At 42.8% G+C, this 24,211-nt stretch overlaps 1 long non-coding RNA gene and 1 pseudogene across 2 annotated transcripts in view; both read right to left on the bottom strand.

The window, feature by feature from the left end:
• Nucleotides 1-932: 932 nt before the first annotated feature.
• LOC149476890 (uncharacterized) lies at nt 933-4,366 on the bottom strand. The gene is made up of 2 exons (XR_016317782.1): nt 3,505-4,366; nt 933-3,449 (listed from the first exon to the last, which is right to left on the bottom strand). It is a non-coding gene; the product is annotated as an uncharacterized LOC149476890 (long non-coding RNA).
• Nucleotides 4,367-4,839: 473 nt separating this feature from the next.
• LOC149476889 (U4/U6.U5 tri-snRNP-associated protein 1-like) overlaps nt 4,840-24,211 on the bottom strand; it is a 29,710-nt pseudogene continuing 10,338 nt past the window's right edge. Inside the window, exons 12-14 of the transcript XR_016317787.1 lie at nt 21,649-21,823; nt 21,031-21,257; nt 4,840-5,327 (exon numbers count right to left, since the gene is read on the bottom strand). The product of XR_016317787.1 is annotated as a U4/U6.U5 tri-snRNP-associated protein 1-like (transcript). The remainder of the gene's footprint in view (nt 5,328-21,030; nt 21,258-21,648; nt 21,824-24,211) is intronic.

The following is a 24,211-nucleotide window of genomic DNA, read 5'->3' as shown; positions in this document are numbered from 1 at the left end:
TTTGACTCCTTTTATCATTGCTCATAATATTTTCTGCCAGTAATTTATAGAATTTTATTTGAAACAAAAAGTTACAAAAGAAGTTACATTTCGACAGCACGTTATCAAGAGCCTGCCGAATGCCTGCCTGTTCGTTTACGGTGTCTGTGGGTGAATAGTATGTGTGATTGTTTGTAAACACCAAGCGTGTGGAGCCAGCTCATGTTATACAAATAAGCATTATAGAGCACAACACGGATATATATATGTCGGCGAAAGGTGTAAAATGTGGATCTATTTTCAAGCTGTGGGCGTTGCGTTGGGTAATCGAGCAAAGAAACACCTCTAACTCAAACATTTCTTTATTTACCACCGATTCGGAATGCAGTATCTGGTATTACAATATTATGACCACTAATAAAATAAATATCACAAATAAGTTATAGTAAGCTCGTAATAGATGTGCACTCGGCAACGGTCGGCGAACGAATGACCCGAGTCGTGCGCGCGCGCTGATTTATATCGGTTCGCCGTTCGTTATTTTTTTAAAGCTTCGACGGTGGCGCCGTCACGGCCATTCTGACATACGCTCGTCCTCGAGCGACTTCTGAGCACCTGGGAACAAGACAATTAAAACAATGTGCTGGTCCGGCAAGCCCTTCAGCAACCGTGCTAGTCCGGAAATCTCTCCAGATTTCCCTCTAGCGTGCCAGTCCGGAAATCTCTCCAGATTTCCCTCTAGCGTGCCAGTCCGGAAATCTCTTTAGCTTACTGCGCTAGACCAGATTTCCCTATAGCGTGCTAGACCGGATCTGCAATCCCTATAGCCGAGTTATTGGACCGGACTCCCTTCAATAACTCGCTCTCTCTTTTTTTTTGCACCATTCTTTTTGCTCTCCTTTTTTTTGCATCATTCTTTTTGCATCATTTTTTGCATCATTCTTTTTGCATCATTCTTTTTGCATCATTCTTTTTGCATAATTTTTTGCATAATTTTTTTTGCATAATTTTTTTTAAGGATTATTTTTTTTCCTTTTCTTTTTTTTTACACAACAATATTAAATCCAAACTCACGACTCTCTCCACTCTCTCCACTCCTCGGCCATACTGACAATCGTACGTCCTCGTACGTCCCTTCTTGTTTTACAGCACTACGGTATTTCATCCCGGGATTAGACAACTATACCGCTCGGCCATACTGACCTTACAGAACACCAACAACATCCACATAACATAGACACGACGCTCGCTCACCACAAATGAAGGCTCAACTACCGTGGACTGCAAACCAGATAGCACGCACAATTCCTGCAATGAAATCATTACCGTTACAATAATCCACGTTACAAACTTTTACTTTACACAAGTTATCTCCGATACAGTCATACTTGCGTCCTCGTACGCCATAATATCTCACACTACATTACTACGATAATTCATTTTCATTTTTTTTGTCAAAATAACATCCATCCTGCCTCAGCCTACACTGACCTTACAGGGTTTCCACACTGCCCCAATCCTACTGACCGGTCAGAACACACATGTACTATCCTGGACCTCATGCCAGATAGCATATCACTTTCTTCTAATAAACGACATTACCGTAGTAATATTGGAATATTACGTAAATGTGTGTTGTGTGGACACAACACACATTTACTTCGTACAGCGTACGAGTAAACAGATGTCAGTATGCTACTGGTCAACTATGAAAACTGAAAACAGAGTGTTGCCGCAGCAAATCAGTAAAACGGTACGCGACCGTATCCTCAACGTTTGTGCTGCGTCATCCTGGCATCGCGTCATCGAGCCGTACCATTGATGATGCTACGTTGCTCCATATGCTACGCAACCGCTGCGCCGTACTGTTAACTGCCTCGCTTCTAAACGCTGTGTCGTAAAACGCTCTCTGTAATTTAGCTAATTAAAATCAATCTGACATTACCTGTCGTTAATTATGATCATTGACTATAGCGCAAAAATTACAATATCAAAAAAAGTTTAAAACGAATAATTCGTAACTTAACCGCAAAAAAACACAAAATTTCGACTAACTCAAAAAGTGGCAAAAGCTTGTTCTCAAACTTAATGATTTACCAACTTGAATTTAATGTAATCATGTGGTTAAAATTCCTTAACGGTATGTTAACTTTTGAAAACTCAACTTAAAACAATTGATAAGTGTAGGCTTAAACTCATCTGTGAATCTCATATCGAACGGTAAAAGGGCTGAGCTAAATTTTAGTTTCAACGTAATAAGAATGTACTGCTCAACAACTACTGTACAACTACCTAATTGATGTATTCAGTTGATGTCAAACTGCAGCTAGTCACAAAAACTAGATATTATCAAGGAATTACATTAAATGCACACAATGTAAATCGATTATACTATCGAATACTCCACGTTTAGGATTTGCGTTCTTATATTTTGAAGCTACAAAATAACCTTCAGAAAACCTGGATGGATTTTTTTCTTTTCTCTATTCAATTAAACAGACATTATATTCTGACGACAGTATGTAAACTGTAAATGCGCGATTAACCTTGAGATTATTTTCAGTTATTTTTTTTTTTAAACTATCGTAATATTTAACGGACCCTTACGTTGATGGGATAGTTAAGAGTTTTTTTTTTTTCTCTTTTTTTTTAAAGCAATCAAATTACATACTAAAACCGAATCTAGACCCGTACTCCAATCATAACGTTTATCTTACGCCAGATGTTTATTTGAACACACGATAGTTATCTGTGACATTGTATTATGAACTGCCTAAATAGGGCCTTAATAAATTTTCTAAGTAAAAATTCAAAACGAAATGCCTCGATTTATCTTTCATTCGATCAAACTAAGTCTGCCACATTTCATAAAACTGCATATTGTAAAAACTGTATACTGTGAATTGTTCACGACTTAATATTTTTTTTTTATTTATATTTTTTTTTTATAAAGAAATGACCTCAAATATCACCCTAAATAAAACCTACGAAAAGTTTATTAAACCTCTAAGCACTAGTTAACGCATTGCTTTTCGTTTTTAATCGAATGGCAATAAGGCTGTCTTTGTGTAGCAATTAATTGCTATTTGTCAAGGGTATAGTCTAAATAAAAACTAACGCAGGTAGTTCAAGAAATGAATGCGGGTAGTCAAGAAACTAACGCGGGTAGTTAAGAAACTAATTTAAAAGTAATTCGCATACTGTTTTTTGTTCCGATACACGGACAAGTGAATGTTTATTGTTTACGTTCGATTGAAGTATCTGGATGCAGTGTACAAATTATTGCGCTTTCTTTCTTTAGTGTTAGCTCACAAACTAACCAACATTAAAGCAAGTCGTTACTTAACTCATCTTGAAGTCAGTGCTTACGCCGCGAAGTGTTTTTTTTTTTTTTTTTTAAATAACGTGAATTACCTACTCAAGTAAACGTGTCCCTGAATAAGTGAAATACAAGTCACACGACCTAGGTACTGATAATAATTTATCACTGCGTAACAACTACAAAACCGTAAAGCAATATCGCACGGCCTAATAATAACATCACTGCGTGAATAAGTCGAGTTAAATGCAATAAGATTTAACTATACACTGGTCTTGTAGGTTACAACTTTTAACAAAATCTGTACGGCCTGTAAATCAGCGCTGTTTTTATGCAGCATTTAGCTGAGGCTGTGACGATTTTCCTCAATTAATTTTAAGATAAATTTTGTTTTTGGCAATAAATTTCTTTTTCTTTCAAATAAGTTACTACATTTTAAAAACCTTACTTTCTTTATCTAATTGCACACTCAAAGTGAAATGTTATCTACTGACCGATTTCTTACAAGAGAACATCAGAAACATAGTAATAAAAATAGTACGACTGACCAGATTCACCAGCACTTAGCCTCATACATGTGCCGAGTGGCAGCTGCCAACGCGTCGTTTCGTTACACCATACGGTCCTCTGCCATGAACCACACGGCTTGTAGGCGCACCGCCCGCGCCACTGCTACTGCGATAACGCTGCGATGCCAGACTTGTGAAGTCATGATGAAGCGCTGCTCTCGATGATACGGGGTCCATACGAGCACATAACGAGCTCTCCCTTTGTCACCGGCTGCTCAGTGACACGTATGCTCGTAGAACTGTAGGATGCCTCTTCCCGTTGAAACTGGATCGAAGTGCCACGTGGTTGCGGCATTTTGTCTTTTAATCAGCGCACGCATTAATTATATCCAGGTTATCGCCACGTGCTTTCTCATTTGCTCGATTTGATCCCAATTCTGATGTCGGCGAAAGGTGTAAAATGTGGATCTATTTTCAAGCTGTGGGCGTTGCGTTGGGTAATCGAGCAAAGAAACACCTCTAACTCAAACATTTCTTTATTTACCACCGATTCGGAATGCAGTATCTGGTATTACAATATTATGACCACTAATAAAATAAATATCACAAATAAGTTATAGTAAGCTCGTAATAGATGTGCACTCGGCAACGGTCGGCGAACGAATGACCCGAGTCGTGCGCGCGCGCTGATTTATATCGGTTCGCCGTTCGTTATTTTTTTAAAGCTTCGACGGTGGCGCCGTCATATACATTTAATGCATATTCAGGAAAATCATAATTTTTTGGTTCTTTGTTGAACTATGTTTATTTAGATTTTAGACAGATAACTTTACATTTATGACAAATGCAATTTTGTGAGAAACCTCAGTATAAAAATGCAGCTAAATAAAATAAATTTTGTATTTATTATTCAAATTTGTTTATCTGTAGGAAGATAGATGTCATTTTTAATATTCCCTTAAATGGTACCTACATTTCCTCTGTAGGTAGGATCTACACTACTAAGGTTTGCAATTATAAATAAAACACACATTTTCTGTTAATAATTTTATTCATATTAAAATAGGATACATTTTTATGAAGAGAATGGAATAAAACTTTACTTTAATTAATTAGAAAAGACAGGTAAGTATACAAAAATTTAATGAAACCATACATAGCTAGACACTGAAATGGTTTTTATTAACGATGCAATTCATAAAATCAAACAAATGAATTACACGAATATTGAATACAATAGATACCAACACCGTTTTTACACATTTGTTACACAAAAATACTTTTTACATCTACAATTTCATTATACTATGTCAATTTTTCCATGCATCTGAACTATTTTGTAATGGGCTTATGGTTGTTATTATTATGTATTTTAGGATATATATTATAATGGTTTAGTTGTTAGTATCCCGCTTGGTGCCGCTCAGCACAATATACGGCGAGTGTGTTTCTTTCTGTTTCTGCTGCAGCATGTGCAGTGTGCCCAGCGGCGTGTCCGTGGAGCTCATCTTCTTCATCAGCTGCAAGTTGACATTTAAATGTTAGAAATTATTTCATTTTATAGCAGGTGATTTTTCAGGTAAGAGAGCTGACAGATGCTTTAATAGGTCAGGGAGCTGTAACAGGTGCTTTTACAGGTCCAGAAGTGCTTTTACAGGTCCAGAAGCTGTAACAGGTGCTATTACAGGTCCGGAAACTGTAACAGATGCTTTTAACAGGTCAGGTAGCTGTAACAGGTGCTTTTACAGGTCCAGAAGTGCTTTTACAGGTCCAGAAGCTGTTACAGGTGTTATATCAGGTCAGGGAGCTGTAACAGGTGCTTTTACAGGTCCAGAAGCTGTTACAGGTGTTATATCAGGTCAGGGAGCTGTAACAGGTCCTTTAACAGGTCAGGCAGCTGTTACAGGTGTTATATCAGGTCAGGGAGCTGTAACAGGTCCTTTAACAGGTCAGGCAGCTGTTACAGGTGCTTTTACAGGTCCAGGAGCTGTAACAGGTGCTTTTACAGGTCCGGAAGCTGTAACAGGTGCTTTTACAGGTCCAAAAGCTGTAACAGGTGCTTTTACAGGTCCGGAAGCTGTAACAGGCGCTTTTACAGGTCCGGAAGCTGTAACAGGCGCTTTTACAGGTCCGGAAGCTGTAACAGGCGCTTTTACAGGTCCGGAAGCTGTAACAGGTGTTTAATCAGGTCAGGGAGCTTCAACAGATGCTTTTACAGGTCAAGGAGCTGTAACAGGTGCTTTTACAGGTTCGAAAGCTATTACAGGTGCTTTTACAGGTCAGGGAGCTGTAACAGGTGTTTTATCAGGTCAGGAAGCTGTAACAGGTGCTTTTACAGGTCAGGGAGCTGTAACAGGTGCTTTTACAGGTCAGGGAGCTGTAGCAGGTGCTTTTACAGGTTTGGAAGCTGTTACAGGTGCTTTAACAGGTCAGGGAGCTGTAACAGGTGCTTTTTCAGGTCCGGAAGCTATTACAGGTGTTTTAACAGGTCAGGGAGCTGTAACATGTTCGTTTACAGGTCCGGAAGCTGTAACAGTTGCTTTTACAGGTCCGGAAGCTGTAACAGGTGCTTTTACAGGTCAGGGAGCTGTAGCAGGTGCTTTTACGGGTCCGGAAGCTGTAACAGGTGCTTTTACAGGTCAGGGAGCTGTAAAAGGTGCTTTTACAGGTCTGGAAGCTATTACATGTGTTTTAACAGGTCAGGGAGCTGTAACAGGTGCTTTTACAGGTCCGGAAGCTGTAACAGGTGTTTTAACAGGTCAGGCAGATGTAACAGGTGTTTTATCAGGTCAGCGAGCTACAACAGATGCTTTTACAGGTCCGGAAGCTATTACAGGTGTTTTAACAGGTCAGGGAGCTGTTACAGGTTCGTTTACAGGTCCGGAAGCTGAAACAGTTGCTTTTACAGGTCCGGAAGCTGTAACAGGTGCTTTTACAGGTCCTGAAGCTGTAACAGGTAATTTTACAGGTCAGGGAGCTGTAACAGGTGCTTTTACGGGTCCGGAAGCTGTAACAGGTGCTTTTTTTTTTTTTTTTTTTTTAATAATAATAAATTCATTTATTTCTTTCCAGTACATGTACAGTAACATAATAACATTAAACAGGCAACAGGTGTGGAAAGCTGGTGCCCATGGTAGGTGTAAAACCTGTAATATGGGTCACCAGGTCTCCACCACTCGGATGAACAGAACATTATAGTTTAGACAAATATGTATGTAACTTAAAAATCAAATTACTTTAGTTACATTATCAAAAGAAAAAAATATATATAAAATAAAATAATACAAAGAAAAACTAAAATTAAACATGCAAAAGTGTACCCGGATGAAGTGTGAGTGATTGTGAAGATTGAGTGAGTGTGAAGTGTGAGTGAGTGTGAGTGAGTGTGAGTGAGTTTGAGTGCGTGTGCATCTGAAATCTTAATGTGAACAAATTAGATAAATGAATCTAAAAAGGTCTCAGTCTCTGCATATGAAAGTCCCTTTAGCCAGCTATCAAGTAATATTTTCAGTTTGTGATAATTTAATGAATGTACAGATAGAATATTTTGGAGTTTATTATAAATGTAAGGGCCAAGAAATAAAAAGAATCTGTGACTGAACGATGTATTTAATCTAATTGTCGGAGCTACTATATAATTGCGACGCTCAGTAAGGGGATTATAAGGAGTGGAACTGTGTTGTTTTAAAGCGGTTTTAAGAATAAACAATTGGCGAACTGTTAGTACTTGAGATAATTTGTATAATTCTGCTGTTGGATATAATCGAGGCTTATGAAAGCAAACCTTCAAAGCTGCCCTTTGGGCACGTTCAAGCTGAATTAGATAAGATTTATATGTACCACCCCAAGATTCAATTCCATACAAAATAACAGACTGGCACAGCGCTATATATACCATTTTCATAATTGAATTGTCAGCTGATGAGCGTAGTTGCCTAAAAATATACATAAGTTTTCGTATCCTAGTCCCAACAGTTTCTATATGCTCCTTAAAAGCTAGCGAGGAGTCAACAATGATGCCGAGATATTTGATAGATGATACTCTTTCAATAACAGCTGGATTCGATGGATTCGTGATAGAAGGAACCAAAATTTGGAGGTGATTAGTATCAGATATGTCATTGCGTATTGAAAAAGTTACCAATTTTGTCTTTTTAACATTTAAGGTCAGCAAGTTGTTATCTAGCCAATGTAAAACGGAGTTGAAACCTTGCTGTGCAAGATTATAAGTTTCAAGCCATGATTTAGACGAGAAAGCCAAAGCCGTATCATCTGCATAAGAGAATATTACACCATTTTGCAATCTAATATCACACAAATCGTTCACATAAATTAAAAATAGGCTCGGGCCGAGGATGCTGCCTTGTGGCACGCCATAAGAAATAAGGTGCTCGGAGCTTGTAAGAGATCCAATTTTAACACATTGAGTTCTGTTAGTGAGGTATGACTCAAACAGCGATAATTGAAGATCTCTTATTCCAAGGGCCTCCAGTTTAGACAGTAAGATTGGGATCGAAACTGTGTCGAAAGCTTTAGCAAGATCCAAAAACAACACCATACATTTTTTTTTTTTGTCCATTTGTGAAACAAGGTGATTTACTAAGTTGTTAACGGCGTCTGTGGAAGACCGATTTTTACGAAAACCATATTGATTAGTCGAAAGAAGTTTGCGAGATTCTAAGTAATTTACGAGTCTATTGTTTATAATTTTTTCTAGAATTTTGGACATAGCTGGAAGAATGGAAATAGGTCTATAATTTTCGACACAGTTCCGGTCCCCAGACTTGAAAATTGGAAGCACTAGGGCTTTTTTGCTTTTACAGGTCAGGGAGCTGTAACAGGTGCTTTTACATGTCCGGAAGCTATTACATGTGTTTTAACAGGTCAGGGAGCTGTAACAGGTGCTTTTACAGGTCCGGAAGCTGTAACAGGTGTTTTAACAGGTCAGGCAGATGCAACAGGTGCTTTTACAGGTCCGGAAGCTGTAACAGGTGTTTTAACAGGTCAGGCAGATGTAACAGGTGTTTTATCAGGTCAGGGAGCTGTAACAGGTGCTTTTACAGGTCAGGGAGCTGTAGCAGGTGCTTTTACAGGTCCGGAAGCTGTTACAGGTGCTTTAACAGGTCAGGGAGCTGTAACAGGTGCTTTTACAGGTCCGGGAGCTGTAACAGGTGCTTTTACAGGTCCGGAAGCTGTAACAGGTGCTTTTACAGGTCCGGAAGCTGTAACAGGTGTTTTATCAGGTCAGGGAGCTACAACAGATGCTTTTATAGGCCAGGGAGCTATTACAGGTGTTTTAACAGGTCAGGGAGCTGTAACAGGTGCTTTTACAGGTCAGGGAGCTGTAACAGGTGCTTTTACAGGTCCGGAAGCTGTAACAGGTGTTTTATCAGGTCAGGGAGCTACAACAGATGCTTTTATAGGCCAGGGAGCTATTACAGGTGTTTTAACAGGTCAGGGAGCTGTAACAGGTGCTTTTACAGGTCCGGAAGCTGTTACAGGTGCTTTAACAGGTCAGGCAGATGTAACAGGTGCTTTTACAGGTCCGGAAGCTGTAACAGGTGTTTTAACAGGTCAGGCAGATGTAACAGGTGTTTTATCAGGTCAGGGAGCTACAACAGATGCTTTTATAGGCCAGGGAGCTATTACAGGTGTTTTATCAGGTCAGGGAGCTGTAACAGGTGCTTTTACAGGTCAGGGAGCTGTAACAGGTTCGTTTACAGGTCCGGAAGCTGTAACAGTTGCTTTTACAGGTCCGGAAGCTGTAACAGGTGCTTTTACAGGTCCAGAAGCTGTATCAGTTGCCATTACAGGTCCGGAAGCTGTAACAGGTGCTTTAACAGGTCCGGAAGCTATAACATGTGTTTTAACAGGTCAGGGAGCTGTAACAGGTGCTTTTACAGGTCCGGAAGCTGTAACAGGTGCTTTAACAGGTCCGGAAGCTATAACATGTGTTTTAACAGGTCAGGGAGCTGTAACAGGTGCTTTTACAGGTCCGGAAGCTGTAACAGGTGTTTTAACAGGTCAGGCAGATGTAACAGGTGCTTTATCAGGTCAGGGAGCTGTAACAGGTGCTTTTACAGGTCAGGGAGCTGTAGCAGGTGCTTTTACAGGTTTGGAAGCTGTAACAGGTGCTTTTACAGGTCAGGGAGCTGTAACAGGTGCTTTTTCAGGTCCGGAAGCTATAACAGGTGTTTTAACAGGTCAGGGAGCTGTAACAGGTTCGTTTACAGGTCCGGAAGCTGTAACAGTTGCTTTTACAGGTCCGGAAGCTGTAACAGGTGCTTTTACAGGTCCGGAAGCTGTAACAGGTGCTTTTACAGGTCAAGGAGCTGTAGCAGGTGCTTTTACGGGTCCGGAAGCTGTAACAGGTGCTTTTACAGGTCAGGGAGCTGTAACAGGTGCTTTTACAGGTCAGGGAGCTGTAACAGGTGCTTTTACAGGTCCGGAAGCTGTAACAGGTGTTTTATCAGGTCAGGGAGCTACAACAGATGCTTTTATAGGCCAGGGAGCTATTACAGGTGTTTTAACAGGTCAGGGAGCTGTAACAGGTGCTTTTACAGGTCCGGAAGCTGTTACAGGTGCTTTAACAGGTCAGGCAGATGTAACAGGTGCTTTTACAGGTCCGGAAGCTGTAACAGGTGTTTTAACAGGTCAGGCAGATGTAACAGGTGTTTTATCAGGTCAGGGAGCTACAACAGATGCTTTTATAGGCCAGGGAGCTATTACAGGTGTTTTATCAGGTCAGGGAGCTGTAACAGGTGCTTTTACAGGTCAGGGAGCTGTAACAGGTTCGTTTACAGGTCCGGAAGCTGTAACAGTTGCTTTTACAGGTCCGGAAGCTGTAACAGGTGCTTTTACAGGTCCAGAAGCTGTATCAGTTGCCATTACAGGTCCGGAAGCTGTAACAGGTGCTTTAACAGGTCCGGAAGCTATAACATGTGTTTTAACAGGTCAGGGAGCTGTAACAGGTGCTTTTACAGGTCCGGAAGCTGTAACAGGTGCTTTAACAGGTCCGGAAGCTATAACATGTGTTTTAACAGGTCAGGGAGCTGTAACAGGTGCTTTTACAGGTCCGGAAGCTGTAACAGGTGTTTTAACAGGTCAGGCAGATGTAACAGGTGCTTTATCAGGTCAGGGAGCTGTAACAGGTGCTTTTACAGGTCAGGGAGCTGTAGCAGGTGCTTTTACAGGTTTGGAAGCTGTAACAGGTGCTTTTACAGGTCAGGGAGCTGTAACAGGTGCTTTTTCAGGTCCGGAAGCTATAACAGGTGTTTTAACCGGTCAGGGAGCTGTAACAGGTTCGTTTACAGGTCCGGAAGCTGTAACAGTTGCTTTTACAGGTCCGGAAGCTGTAACAGGTGCTTTTACAGGTCCGGAAGCTGTAACAGGTGCTTTTACAGGTCAAGGAGCTGTAGCAGGTGCTTTTACGGGTCCGGAAGCTGTAACAGGTGCTTTTACAGGTCAGGGAGCTGTAACAGGTGCTTTTACAGGTCTGGAAGCTATTACATGTGTTTTAACAGGTCAGGGAGCTGTAACAGGTGCTTTTACAGGTCCGGAAGCTGTAACAGGTGTTTTAACAGGTCAGGCAGATGTAACAGGTGTTTTATCAGGTCAGGGAGCTACAACAGATGCTTTTACAGGTCCGGAAGCTATTACAGGTGTTTTAACAGGTCAGGGAGCTGTTACAAATTCGTTTACAGGTCCGGAAGCTGTAACAGTTGCTTTTACAGGTCCGGAAGCTGTAACAGGTGTTTTATCAGGTCAGGGAGCTACAACAGATGCTTTTATAGGCCAGGGAGCTATTACAGGTGTTTTAACAGGTCAGGGAGCTGTAACAGGTGCTTGTACAGGTCCGGAAGCTGTTACAGGTGCTTTAACAGGTCAGGTAGCTGTAACAGGTGCTTTTACAGGTCCGAAAGCTATAACAGGTGTTTTAACAGGTCAGGGAGCTGTTACAGGTTCGTTTACAGGTCCGGAAGCTGTAACAGTTGCTTTTACAGGTCCGGAAGCTGTAACAGGTGCTTTTACAGGTCCGGAAGCTGTAACAGGTGCATTTACAGGTCAGGGAGCTGTAACAGGTGCTTTTACAGGTCCGGAAGCTGTAACAGGTGCTTTTACAGGTCCGGAAGCTGTAACAGGTGTTTTAACAGGTCAGGGAGCTACAACAGATGCTTTAACAGATCAGGGAGCTGTAACAGGTGCTTTTACAGGTCCGGAAGCTATAACAGGTGTTTTATCAGGTCAGGGAGCTGTAACAGGTGTTATATCAGGTCAGAAAGCTGTAGCAGGTGCTTGTACAGGTCCGGAAGCTGTAACAGTTGCTTTAACAGGTCAGTGAGCTATAACAGGTGTTTTACCAGGTCAGGGAGCTACAACAGATGCTTTAACAGGACAGGGAGCTATTACAGGTGTTTTAACAGGTCAGGGTGCTATAACAGGTGCTTTTACAGGTCCGGGAGCTGTAACAGGTGCTTTTACAGGTCCGGAAGCTGTAACAGGTGCTTTTACAGGTCCAGAAGCTGTAACAGGCGCTTTTACAGGTCCGGAAGCTGTAACAGGTGTTTAATCAGGTCAGGGAGCTTCAACAGATGCTTTTACAGGTCAGGGAGCTGTAACAGGTGCTTTTACAGGTCCGGAAGCTATAACAGGTGTTTTATCAGGTCAGGGAGCTGTTACAGGCCCAGTAGACAAAGTAACAATTACAAAACGATAACGAAGTTAGAAATCGCAAAAATGTATGGGATTGACATACGCCGCGTTAGATCACGTGGTCTATCTAATGTCAATCCCATACATTTTTGCTTTTTCTAACTTCGTTATCGTTTTGTAATTGTTACTTTGTCTAAGGCCCATGTTCGTTTACAGGTCCGGAAGCTGTAACAGTTGCTTTTACAGGTCCGGAAGCTGTAACAGGTGCTTTTACAGGTCCGGAAGCTGTAACAGGTGCTTTTACAGGTCCAGAAGCTGTAACAGGCGCTTTTACAGGTCCGGAAGCTGTAACAGGTGTTTAATCAGGTCAGGGAGCTGTAACAGGTGCTTTTACAGGTCAGGGAGCTGTAACAGGTGCTTTTACAGGTCAGGGAGCTGTAACAGGTGCTTTTACAGGTCAGGGAGCTGTAACAGGTGCTTTTACAGGTCCGGAAGCTGTAACAGGTGCTTTTACAGGTCCGGAAGCTCTAACAGGTGCTTTTACAGGTCCGGAAGCTGTAACAGGTGCTTTTACAGGTCCGAAAGCTATTACAGGTGTTTTAACAGGTCAGGGAGCTGTTACAGGTTCGTTTACAGGTCCGGAAGCTGTAACAGTTGCTTTTACAGGTCCGGAAGCTGTAACAGGTGCTTTTACAGGTCCGGAAGCTGTAACAGGTGCTTTTACAGGTCAGGGAGCTGTAACAGGTGCTTTTACGGGTCCGGAAGCTGTAACAGGTGCTTTTACAGGTCCGGATCTGTAACAGGTGTTTTAACAGGTCAGGGAGCTACAACAGAAGCTTTAACAGGTCAGGGAGCTGTAACAGGTGCTTTTACAGGTCCGGAAGCTATAACAGGTGTTTTATCAGGTCAGGGAGCTGTAACAGGTGTTATATCAGGTCAGGGAGCTGTAACAGGTGCTTTTACGGGTCCGGAAGCTGTAACAGGTGCTTTTACAGGTCAGGGAGCTGTAACAGGTGCTTTTACAGGTCCGGACTATTACATGTGTTTTAACAGGTCAGGGAGCTGTAACAGGTGCTTTTACAGGTCCGGAAGCTGTAACAGGTGTTTTAACAGGTCAGGCAGATGTAACAGGTGTTTTATCAGGTCAGGGAGCTGTAACAGGTGCTTTTACAGGTCAGGGAGCTGTAGCAGGTGCTTTTACAGGTCCGGAAGCTGTTACAGGTGCTTTAACAGGTCAGGGAGCTGTAACAGGTGCTTTTACAGGTCCGAAAGCTATTACAGGTGTTTTAACAGGTCAGGGAGCTGTTACAGGTTCGTTTACAGGTCCGGAAGCTGTAACAGTTGCTTTTACAGGTCCGGAAGCTGTAACAGGTGCTTTTACAGGTCCGGAAGCTGTTACAGGTGCTTTTACAGGTCAAGGAGCTGTAAAAGGTGCTTTTACAGGTCCGGAAGCTGTAACAGGTGCTTTTACAGGTCCAGAAGCTGTAACAGGTGTTTTATCAGGTCAGGGAGCTACAACAGATGCTTTTATAGGCCAGGGAGCTATTACAGGTGTTTTAACAGGTCAGGGAGCTGTAACAGGTGCTTTTACAGGTCCGGAAGCTGTAACAGGTGCTTTTACAGGTCCGGAAGCTGTAACGGGTGATTTATCAGGTCAGGGAGCTACAACAGATGCTTTTATAGGCCAGGGAGCTATTACAGGTGTTTTAACAGGTCAGGGAGCTGTAACAGGTGCTTTTACAGGTCCGGAAGCTGTTACAGGTGATTAAACAGGTCAGGGAGCTGTAACAGGTGCTTTTACAGGTCCGAAAGCTATTACAGGTGTTTTAACAGGTCAGGGAGCTGTTACAGGTTCGTTTACAGGTCCGGAAGCTGTAACAGTTGCTTTTACAGGTCCGGAAGCTGTAAAAGGTGTTTTATCAGGTCAGGGAGCTACAACAGATGCTTTTATAGGCCAGGGAGCTATTACAGGTGTTTTAACAGGTCAAGGAGCTGTAACAGGTGCTTTTACAGGTCCGGAAGCTGTTACAGGTGCTTTAACAGGTCAGGTAGCTGTAACAGGTGCTTTTACAGGTCCGAAAGCTATTACAGGTGTTTTAACAGGTCAGGGAGCTGTTACAGGTTCGTTTACAGGTCCGGAAGCTGTAACAGTTGCTTTTACAGGTCCGGAAGCTGTAACAGGTGCTTTTACAGGTCCGGAAGCTGTAACAGGTGCTTTTACAGGTCAGGGAGCTGTAACAGGTGCTTTTACAGGTCCGGAAGCTGTAACAGGTGCTTTTACAGGTCCGGAAGCTGTAACAGGTGTTTTAACAGGTCAGGGAGCTACAACAGATGCTTTAACAGGTCAGGGAGCTGTAACAGGTGCTTTTACAGGTCCGGAAGCTATAACAGGTGTTTTATCAGGTCAGGGAGCTGTAACAGGTGTTATATCAGGTCAGAAAGCTGTAGCAGGTGCTTGTACAGGTCCGGAAGCTGTAACAGTTGCTTTAACAGGTCAGTGAGCTATAACAGGTGTTTTACCAGGTCAGGGAGCTACAACAGATGCTTTAACAGGACAGGGAGCTATTACAGGTGTTTTAACAGGTCAGGGAGCTGTAACAGGTGCTTTTACAGGTCCGGAAGCTGTTACAGGTGATTAAACAGGTCAGGGAGCTGTAACAGGTGCTTTTACAGGTCCGAAAGCTATTACAGGTGTTTAAACAGGTCAGGGAGCTGTTACAGGTTCGTTTACAGGTCCGGAAGCTGTAACAGTTGCTTTTACAGGTCCGGAAGCTGTAAAAGGTGTTTTATCAGGTCAGGGAGCTACAACAGATGCTTTTATAGGCCAGGGAGCTATTACAGGTGTTTTAACAGGTCAGGGAGCTGTAACAGGTGCTTTTACAGGTCCGGAAGCTGTTACAGGTGCTTTAACAGGTCAGGTAGCTGTAACAGGTGCTTTTACAGGTCCGAAAGCTACTACAGGTGTTTTAACAGGTCAGGGAGCTGTTACAGGTGCTTTTACAGGTCCGGAAGCTGTAACAGGTGCTTTTACAGGTCCGGAAGCTGTAACAGGTGTTTTAACAGGTCAGGGAGCTACAACAGATGCTTTAACAGGTCAGGGAGCTGTAACAGGTGCTTTTACAGGTCCGGAAGCTATAACAGGTGTTTTATCAGGTCAGGGAGCTGTAACAGGTGTTATATCAGGTCAGAAAGCTGTAGCAGGTGCTTGTACAGGTCCGGAAGCTGTAACAGTTGCTTTAACAGGTCAGTGAGCTATAACAGGTGTTTTACCAGGTCAGGGAGCTACAACAGATGCTTTAACAGGACAGGGAGCTATTACAGGTGTTTTAACAGGTCAGGGTGCTGTAACAGGTGCTTTTACAGGTCCGGGAGCTGTAACAGGTGCTTTTACAGGTCCGGAAGCTGAAACAGGTGCTTTTACAGGTCCAGAAGCTGTAACAGGCGCTTTTACAGGTCCGGAAGCTGTAACAGGTGTTTAATCAGGTCAGGGAGCTTCAACAGATGCTTTTACAGGTCAGGGAGCTGTAACAGGTGCTTTTACAGGTCCGGAAGCTATAACAGGTGTTTTATCAGGTCAGGGAGCTGTTACAGGTTCGTTTACAGGTCCGGAAGCTGTAACAGTTGCTTTTACAGGTCCGGAAGCTGTAACAGGTGCTTTTACAGGTCCGGAAGCTGTAACAGGTGCTTTTACAGGTCCAGAAGCTGTAACAGGCGCTTTTACAGGTCCGGAAGCTGTAACAGGTGTTTAATCAGGTCAGGGAGCTTCAACAGATGCTTTTACAGGTCAGGGAGCTGTAACAGGTGCTTTTACAGGTCCGGAAGCTATAACAGGTGTTTTAACAGGTCAGGGAGCTGTTACAGGTTCGTTTACAGGTCCGGAAGCTGTAACAGTTGCTTTTACAGGTCCGGAAGCTGTAACAGGTGCTTTTACAGGTCCGGAAGCTGTAACAGGTGCTTTTACAGGTCCGGAAGCTGTAACAGGTGTATTAACAGGTCAGGGAGCTACAACAGATGCTTTAACAGGTCAGGGAGCTGTAACAGGTGCTTTTACGGGTCCGGAAGCTGTAACAGGTGCTTTTACAGGTCAGGGAGCTGTAACAGGTGCTTTTACAGGTCCGGACTATTACATGTGTTTTAACAGGTCAGGGAGCTGTAACAGGTGCTTTTACAGGTCCGGAAGCTGTAACAGGTGTTCTAACAGGTCAGGCAGATGTAACAGGTGTTTTATCAGGTCAGGGAGCTGTTACAGGTGCTTTTACAGGTCAGGGAGCTGTAGCAGGTGCTTTTACAGGTCCGGAAGCTGTTACAGGTGCTTTAACAGGTCAGGGAGCTGTAACAGGTGCTTTTACAGGTCCGAAAGCTATTACAGGTGTTTTAACAGGTCAGGGAGCTGTTACAGGTTCGTTTACAGGTCCGGAAGCTGTAACAGTTGCTTTTACAGGTCCGGAAGCTGTAACAGGTGCTTTTACAGGTCCGGAAGCTGTAACAGGTGCTTTTACAGGTCAGGGAGCTGTAACAGGTGCTTTTACAGGTCCGGAAGCTGTAACAGGTGCTTTTACAGGTCCGGAAGCTGTAACAGGTGTTTTATCAGGTCAGGGAGCTACAACAGATGCTTTTATAGGCCAGGGAGCTATTACAGGTGTTTTAACAGGTCAGGGAGCTGTAACAGGTGCTTTTACAGGTCCGGAAGCTGTAACAGGTGCTTTTACAGGTCCGGAAGCTGTAACGGGTGTTTTATCAGGTCAGGGAGCTACAACAGATGCTTTTATAGGCCAGGGAGCTATTACAGGTGTTTTAACAGGTCAGGGAGCTGTAACAGGTGCTTTTACAGGTCAGGGAGCTGTAACAGGTGCTTTTACAGGTCCGGAAGCTGTAACAGGTGTTTTATCAGGTCAGGGAGCTACAACAAATGCTTTTATAGGCCAGGGAGCTATTACAGGTGTTTTAACAGGTCAGGGAGCTGTAACAGGTGCTTTTACAGGTCCGGAAGCTGTTACAGGTGATTTAACAGGTCAGGGAGCTGTAACAGGTGCTTTTACAGGACCGAAAGCTATTACAGGTGTTTTAACAGGTCAGGGAGCTACAACAGATGCTTTTATAGGCCAGGGAGCTATTACAGATGCTTTTACAGGTCAGGGAGCTGTAACAGGTGCTTTTACAGGTCCGGAAGCTATAACAGGTGTTTTATCAGGTCAGGGAGCTGTTACAGATTCGTTTACAGGTCCGGAAGCTGTAACAGTTGCTTTTACAGGTCCGGAAGCTGTAACAGGTGCTTTTACAGGTCCGGAAGCTGTAACAGGTGCTTTTACAGGTCCAGAAGCTGTAACAGGCGCTTTTACAGGTCCGGAAGCTGTAACAGGTGTTTAATCAGGTCAGGGAGCTTCAACAGATGCTTTTACAGGTCAGGGAGCTGTAACAGGTGCTTTTACAGGTCAGGGAGCTGTAACAGGTGCTTTTACAGGTCCGGAAGCTATAACAGGTGTTTAACAGGTCAGGGAGCTGTTACAGGTTCGTTTACAGGTCCGGAAGCTGTAACAGTTGCGTTTACAGGTCCGGAAGCTGTAACAGTTGCTTTTACAGGTCCGGAAGCTGTAACAGGTGCTTTTACAGGTCCGGAAGCTGTAACAGGTGCTTTTACAGGTCAGGGAGCTGTAACAGGTGCTTTTACAGGTCCGGAAGCTGTAACAGGTGCTTTTACAGGTCCGGAAGCTGTAACAGGTGTTTTATCAGGTCAGGGAGCTACAAGAGATGCTTTTATAGGCCAGGGAGCTATTACAGGTGATTTAACAGGTCAGGGAGCTGTAACAGGTGCTTTTACAGGTCAGGGAGCTGTAACAGGTGCTTTTACAGGTCCGGAAGCTGTAACAGGTGTTTTATCAGGTCAGGGAGCTACAACAGATGCTTTTATAGGCCAGGGAGCTATTACAGGTGTTTTAACAGGTCAGGGAGCTGTAACAGGTGCTTTTACAGGTCCGGAAGCTGTTACAGGTGCTTTAACAGGTCAGGGAGCTGTAACAGGTGCTTTTACAGGTCCGGAAGCTGTAACAGGCGCTTTTACAGGTCCGGAAGCTGTAACAGGTGTTTTATCAGGTCAGGGAGCTACAACAGATGCTTTTATAGGCCAGGGACCTATTACAAGTGTTTTAACAGGTCAGGGAGCTGAAACAGGTGCTTTTACAGGTCCGGAAGCTATAACAGGTGTTTTAACAGGTCAGGGAGCTGTTACAGGTTCGTTTACAGGTCCGGAAGCTGTAACAGTTGCTTTTACAGGTCCGGAAGCTGTAACAGGTGCTTTTACAGGTCCGGAAGCTGTAACAGGTGCTTTTACAGGTCAGGGAGCTGTAACAGGTGCTTTTACAGGTCCGGAAGCTGTAACAGGTGCTTTTACAGGTCCGGAAGCTGTAACAGGTGTTTTATCAGGTCAGGGAGCTACAACAGATGCTTTTATAGGCCAGGGAGCTATTACAGGTGTTTTAACAGGTCTGGGAGCTGTAACAGGTGCTTTTACAGGTCAGGGAGCTGTAACAGGTGCCTTTACAGGTCCGGAAGCTGTAACAGGTGTTTTATCAGGTCAGGGAGCTACAACAGATGCTTTTATAGGCCAGGGAGCTATTACAGGTGTTTTAACAGGTCAGGGAGCTGTAACAGGTGCTTTTACAGGTCCGGAAGCTGTTACAGGTGCTTTAACAGGTCAGGGAGCTGTAACAGGTGCTTTTACAGGTCCGGAAGCTATTACAGGTGTTTTAACAGGTCAGGGAGCTGTTACAGGTGCTTTTACAGGTCCGGAAGCTATAACAGGTGTTTAACAGGTCAGGGAGCTGTTACAGGTTCGTTTACAGGTCCGGAAGCTGTAACAGTTGCTTTTACAGGTCCGGAAGCTGTAACAGGTGCTTTTACAGGTCCGGAAGCTGTAACATGGTGCTTTTACAGGTCAGGGAGCTGTAACAGGTGCTTTTACAGGTCCGGAAGCTGTAACAGGTGCTTTTACAGGTCCGGAAGCTGTAACAGGTGTTTTATCAGGTCAGGGAGCTACAAGAGATGCTTTTATAGGCCAGGGAGCTATTACAGGTGTTTTAACAGGTCAGGGAGCTGTAACAGGTGCTTTTACAGGTCAGGGAGCTGTAACAGGTGCTTTTACAGGTCCGGAAGCTGTAACAGGTGTTTTATCAGGTCAGGGAGCTACAACAGATGCTTTTATAGGCCAGGGAGCTATTACAGGTGTTTTAACAGGTCAGGGAGCTGTAACAGGTGCTTTTACAGGTCCGGAAGCTGTTACAGGTGCTTTAACAGGTCAGGGAGCTGTAACAGGTGCTTTTACAGGTCCGGAAGCTGTAACAGGCGCTTTTACAGGTCCGGAAGCTGTAACAGGTGTTTTATCAGGTCAGGGAGCTACAACAGATGCTTTTATAGGCCAGGGACCTATTACAAGTGTTTTAACAGGTCAGGGAGCTGAAACAGGTGCTTTTACAGGTCCGGAAGCTATAACAGGTGTTTTAACAGGTCAGGGAGCTGTTACAGGTTCGTTTACAGGTCCGGAAGCTGTAACAGTTGCTTTTACAGGTCCGGAAGCTGTAACAGGTGCTTTTACAGGTCCGGAAGCTGTAACAGGTGCTTTTACAGGTCAGGGAGCTGTAACAGGTGCTTTTACAGGTCCGGAAGCTGTAACAGGTGCTTTTACAGGTCCGGAAGCTGTAACAGGTGTTTTATCAGGTCAGGGAGCTACAACAGATGCTTTTATAGGCCAGGGAGCTATTACAGGTGTTTTAACAGGTCTGGGAGCTGTAACAGGTGCTTTTACAGGTCAGGGAGCTGTAACAGGTGCCTTTACAGGTCCGGAAGCTGTAACAGGTGTTTTATCAGGTCAGGGAGCTACAACAGATGCTTTTATAGGCCAGGGAGCTATTACAGGTGTTTTAACAGGTCAGGGAGCTGTAACAGGTGCTTTTACAGGTCCGGAAGCTGTTACAGGTGCTTTAACAGGTCAGGGAGCTGTAACAGGTGCTTTTACAGGTCCGGAAGCTATTACAGGTGTTTTAACAGGTCAGGGAGCTGTTACAGGTTCGTTTACAGGTCCGGAAGCTGTAACAGTTGCTTTTACAGGTCCGGAAGCTGTAACAGGTGCTTTTACAGGTCCGGAAGCTGTAACAGGTGCTTTTACAGGTCAGGGAGCTGTAACAGGTGCTTTTACAGGTCCGGAAGCTGTAACAGGTGCTTTTACAGGTCCGGAAGCTGTAACAGGTGTTTTATCAGGTCAGGGAGCTACAACAGATGCTTTTATAGGCCAGGGAGCTATTACAGGTGTTTTAACAGGTCAGGGAGCTGTTACAGGTGCTTTTACAGGTCCGGAAGCTGTAACAGGTGCTTTTACAGGTCCGGAAGCTGTAACAGGTGTTTTATCAGGTCAGGGAGCTACAACAGATGCTTTTATAGGCCAGGGACCTATTACAAGTGTTTTAACAGGTCAGGGAGCTGTAACAGGTGCTTTTACAGGTCCAGAAGCTGTAACAGGTGCTTTAATAGGTTAGGGATGTATGTGTTGTGCATATGTGTGTATGTCTAGTGCGCACTGACCCCCTCCTGCTGCTGCTTCTTGATGCGCTTCTCCTGCTTGTTCTTGCCGGGCCCCTTGCCGTGGAACTTGTGCGAGAGGTAGCGGAAGGCCTCCTTGGGGCAGAGCGTCCGCGTACTCGTCCGCGTACTCGAGCTTCACGTTGGGTCTGAAGTTGGTCTTCTCGCGGAACTCGCTGCCGCCGTGCGAGTGGTGGTGCCGCTCGCGGCGACCCGCCTTGTCATCCTCGCTGAAAATGTAAGTGATCATTTTTTTTAGCACTATAGACTATGGGAGGCACGGTCAGTGAAATTAAATGAAAAAACCAATCTTGGTAACAATTTTTTCTTTTTGTAATATTTTTTTGTATTGCCTATACATGTTTTTTTTTTTGTATTCTTTATAAATATTTTCAACTGTGAAAATGCGTTACCATCACAATACATCCCAACAATTTATGATATACTTTTTTTTTTTTGAAGTACATAATTAGAAGGTTAAAGTGTGACAAATACAACATTTTATCACGGGACAACATCTTATATTCGTGCAAATTTTCTTCGCGCATAACACTCGGGCTCAAAGTTAGTACAGTCCTCCCTGCCCCCCTTCAAACTCAACACTCATACTACCCCTCTCACCCATAAGTCTTATCCTCAATCGAGTAATGTTTAGCATGCAGCAGCGCATGCGCAGCGCGGGGAGCAGCTGCAGGTGCTGCGTTCTTCTCCAAGTATCCCTTGCTGAGCGCCAGCTGCAGGGCTCCCGCTACACCTGCACCGAGTGCTGGTTCAGCTGCCAGACCCACTGACGAACCTGGAATACATATTAACAAATATACATAGATATGAATCACAAATGTGTTGGTAAGCGCATAACTCGAGAACGGCTGAACCGATTTCGAATTTTTTGAAGTGAAAACTTCTTTAGCGGCGTTGAGCACTTTTTCTGTAATGACATCTTTTTTATGGGCTATCGGTAAATTCTAAAATTTTTGTGTTACAAATCGTTTGACTTTCGCTATTTATCCGACGAGTTCGACTAACGCCCACGCGACTAGTCCGCCGGTACCAGCGTTCTGACCATCATTTTTCTTTTTGTCATTGCGTAATAAGACCCCTGTAGAACCGCCATTCTGTTACAAATGACCCGAAATTTTGTGTCAGTATCTCCCGGCCTATGTGTAGCTTTTATTTTACAATTGTTTATAAATACAGGGTGATGTAATTGGTGTAGTACGAATATCTAAAAATAATTAATAAGTAATAGAAATGTCAATTTTTCTCACCAATGTGGAAATTTGGATGATAAGGATCTTGTTAGAAAAATATAAATTTTGACTAAAATCGGCATTTTTTTTTTCAAAAATCAAATTACTAATTAATTATCAGAGTTATCACCATTTACATTAATTTACAAACGATATCGGTTGTTCTTACTTACTTAAAATTGAATACCAATGTCTTATTGCGGTATGTGTTCTTTGGAAGTGTTCGTAAAGTTGTTGATCTAAAACTAGCTTTTTGGATCTCGGGCATAAGGGAAAAGCATTCCTAAGCATAGATAATATTTTATTTCATAGAAAAACTTCTTCCAAATTTACCACCTCAGTCAGTTTTAGTACTCGATAATGCATCATACCACAACGTCGCATCGGATCCAGTGCCCACATCGCATTCATCATGGACATAGTGTATTGCCATAGGACATAGTGTATTGACATAGGATCACAAAGATCATGGACATAGTGTATTGCGCCTTCCACCATCCAGAACTCAACCCAATAGAGTTACTATGGGGCATAATTAAAGGGAAAGTAGCATCACAAAATGTGAACTTTAACTTGAAAACTGTGGAAGAATAATTTAGAAAGGAAGCAAATGCTATTAGTCTGGATATGTTTAGTGACGTTTGGAGAAAGACGCGAGAACATGAGGAAAAATATATTCAATTAGAACCAAAAGTAGATAATTACACTGACTCATTTATAATAACATTAAGAAATTCCGACGACGAAACATCGAGTTCTTCGAGCGATGAAAGTTTCAGTGAAGTAGAAGATTACGATTATGATTAAATAGATTCTTCTTCTTCTCTATAGATACTGCTTTCTGAATTGGTGGTAAATGTTAAAACTGTTAAACTGTTATGACGATTCAAAAGTGCTTCTAGAAGAAGTCTAATTGTATAAATGTTTGAGTTTGAGAAAACCAATAGTGTGAAAATTATACAATAAACATGTAACACATATTTGTTAGCGCGTATTGGTAGGTATTACGTACTTCCTACAAATATAATATTTCTTATATATCTTTACTCGACCAAAGTCAGGACAAGACTGCTCCGCAACTGCAGAAGACGTCCGTTATTTAAATCATTATCAAAACAACCATCCGTATGTTGGGAGTGAGCGTACACGTGTTATTTGCATTGTTTTTATGACCTGAAATTTAATTATTATTTGATAATTGAATGATTATTAATACTTTTATCCAATTGATTATTATTAGAATAAATAATTAAGTTCATCAATTGATTTACTTTTAAATTATAATTTTACAGGTAAATTATGAGAGCTTTCATAATTATATTTGCATATATTTATCTACAATGCACCATTTTACAATTCAAGTCTAAAATGAAACTAGAGTCGCATTTATTTTTGAACATACTGTAAGTGAAATTGCATAAGTGTGAGTACTGTGAACATGCCAGCTTTCCTTAATTGACCGATATAAAATCTTAAACTCGCGTCAGGACACGTGACCTGATCGAAAAAGCGTAAGACGGATGGATATCAAACATGCTCAACGTTAATAATCAAGTTTTCACTTCTGCCGGCACTCCCGGAGTGAGTCTTTTTTTTAAATGATATTACTTGAAGTACGAGGATGCTTGTTATGGTGAGAAAACGTAAATATGTACCACGGACGAAGCTGGGACGGAGCGCTAGTAATAGATAAATGTCTATTATAATATGTCTACTGTTGAACCTGATATGGACAATAACAAATCGTTAACATCACGTTTAAAATAGTCTTTAATTCCAATATTTGACTGACCGGTCTTAGTTGGTTGTGACCCTGCCTTCCAAGCCGGAGGCCGTGAGTTGGATTCCCACGCGGAGCAAAAATTTGTGTGTTGAACATAGATGTTTGCTCTATATCTGGGTGTTAATTATCTATATAAGTATTTATTTAAAAT

Source organism: Colias philodice, chromosome 26, assembly GCF_061535455.1.
Source record: "Colias philodice isolate Cphi_HAF_F1 chromosome 26, ilColPhil1 Martin Lab GWU primary, whole genome shotgun sequence".
Lineage (NCBI taxonomy): Eukaryota > Metazoa > Arthropoda > Insecta > Lepidoptera > Pieridae > Colias > Colias philodice.
Note: the sequence above shows the minus strand (reverse complement) of the source record. Positions and strands in the feature narration are given on the sequence as shown.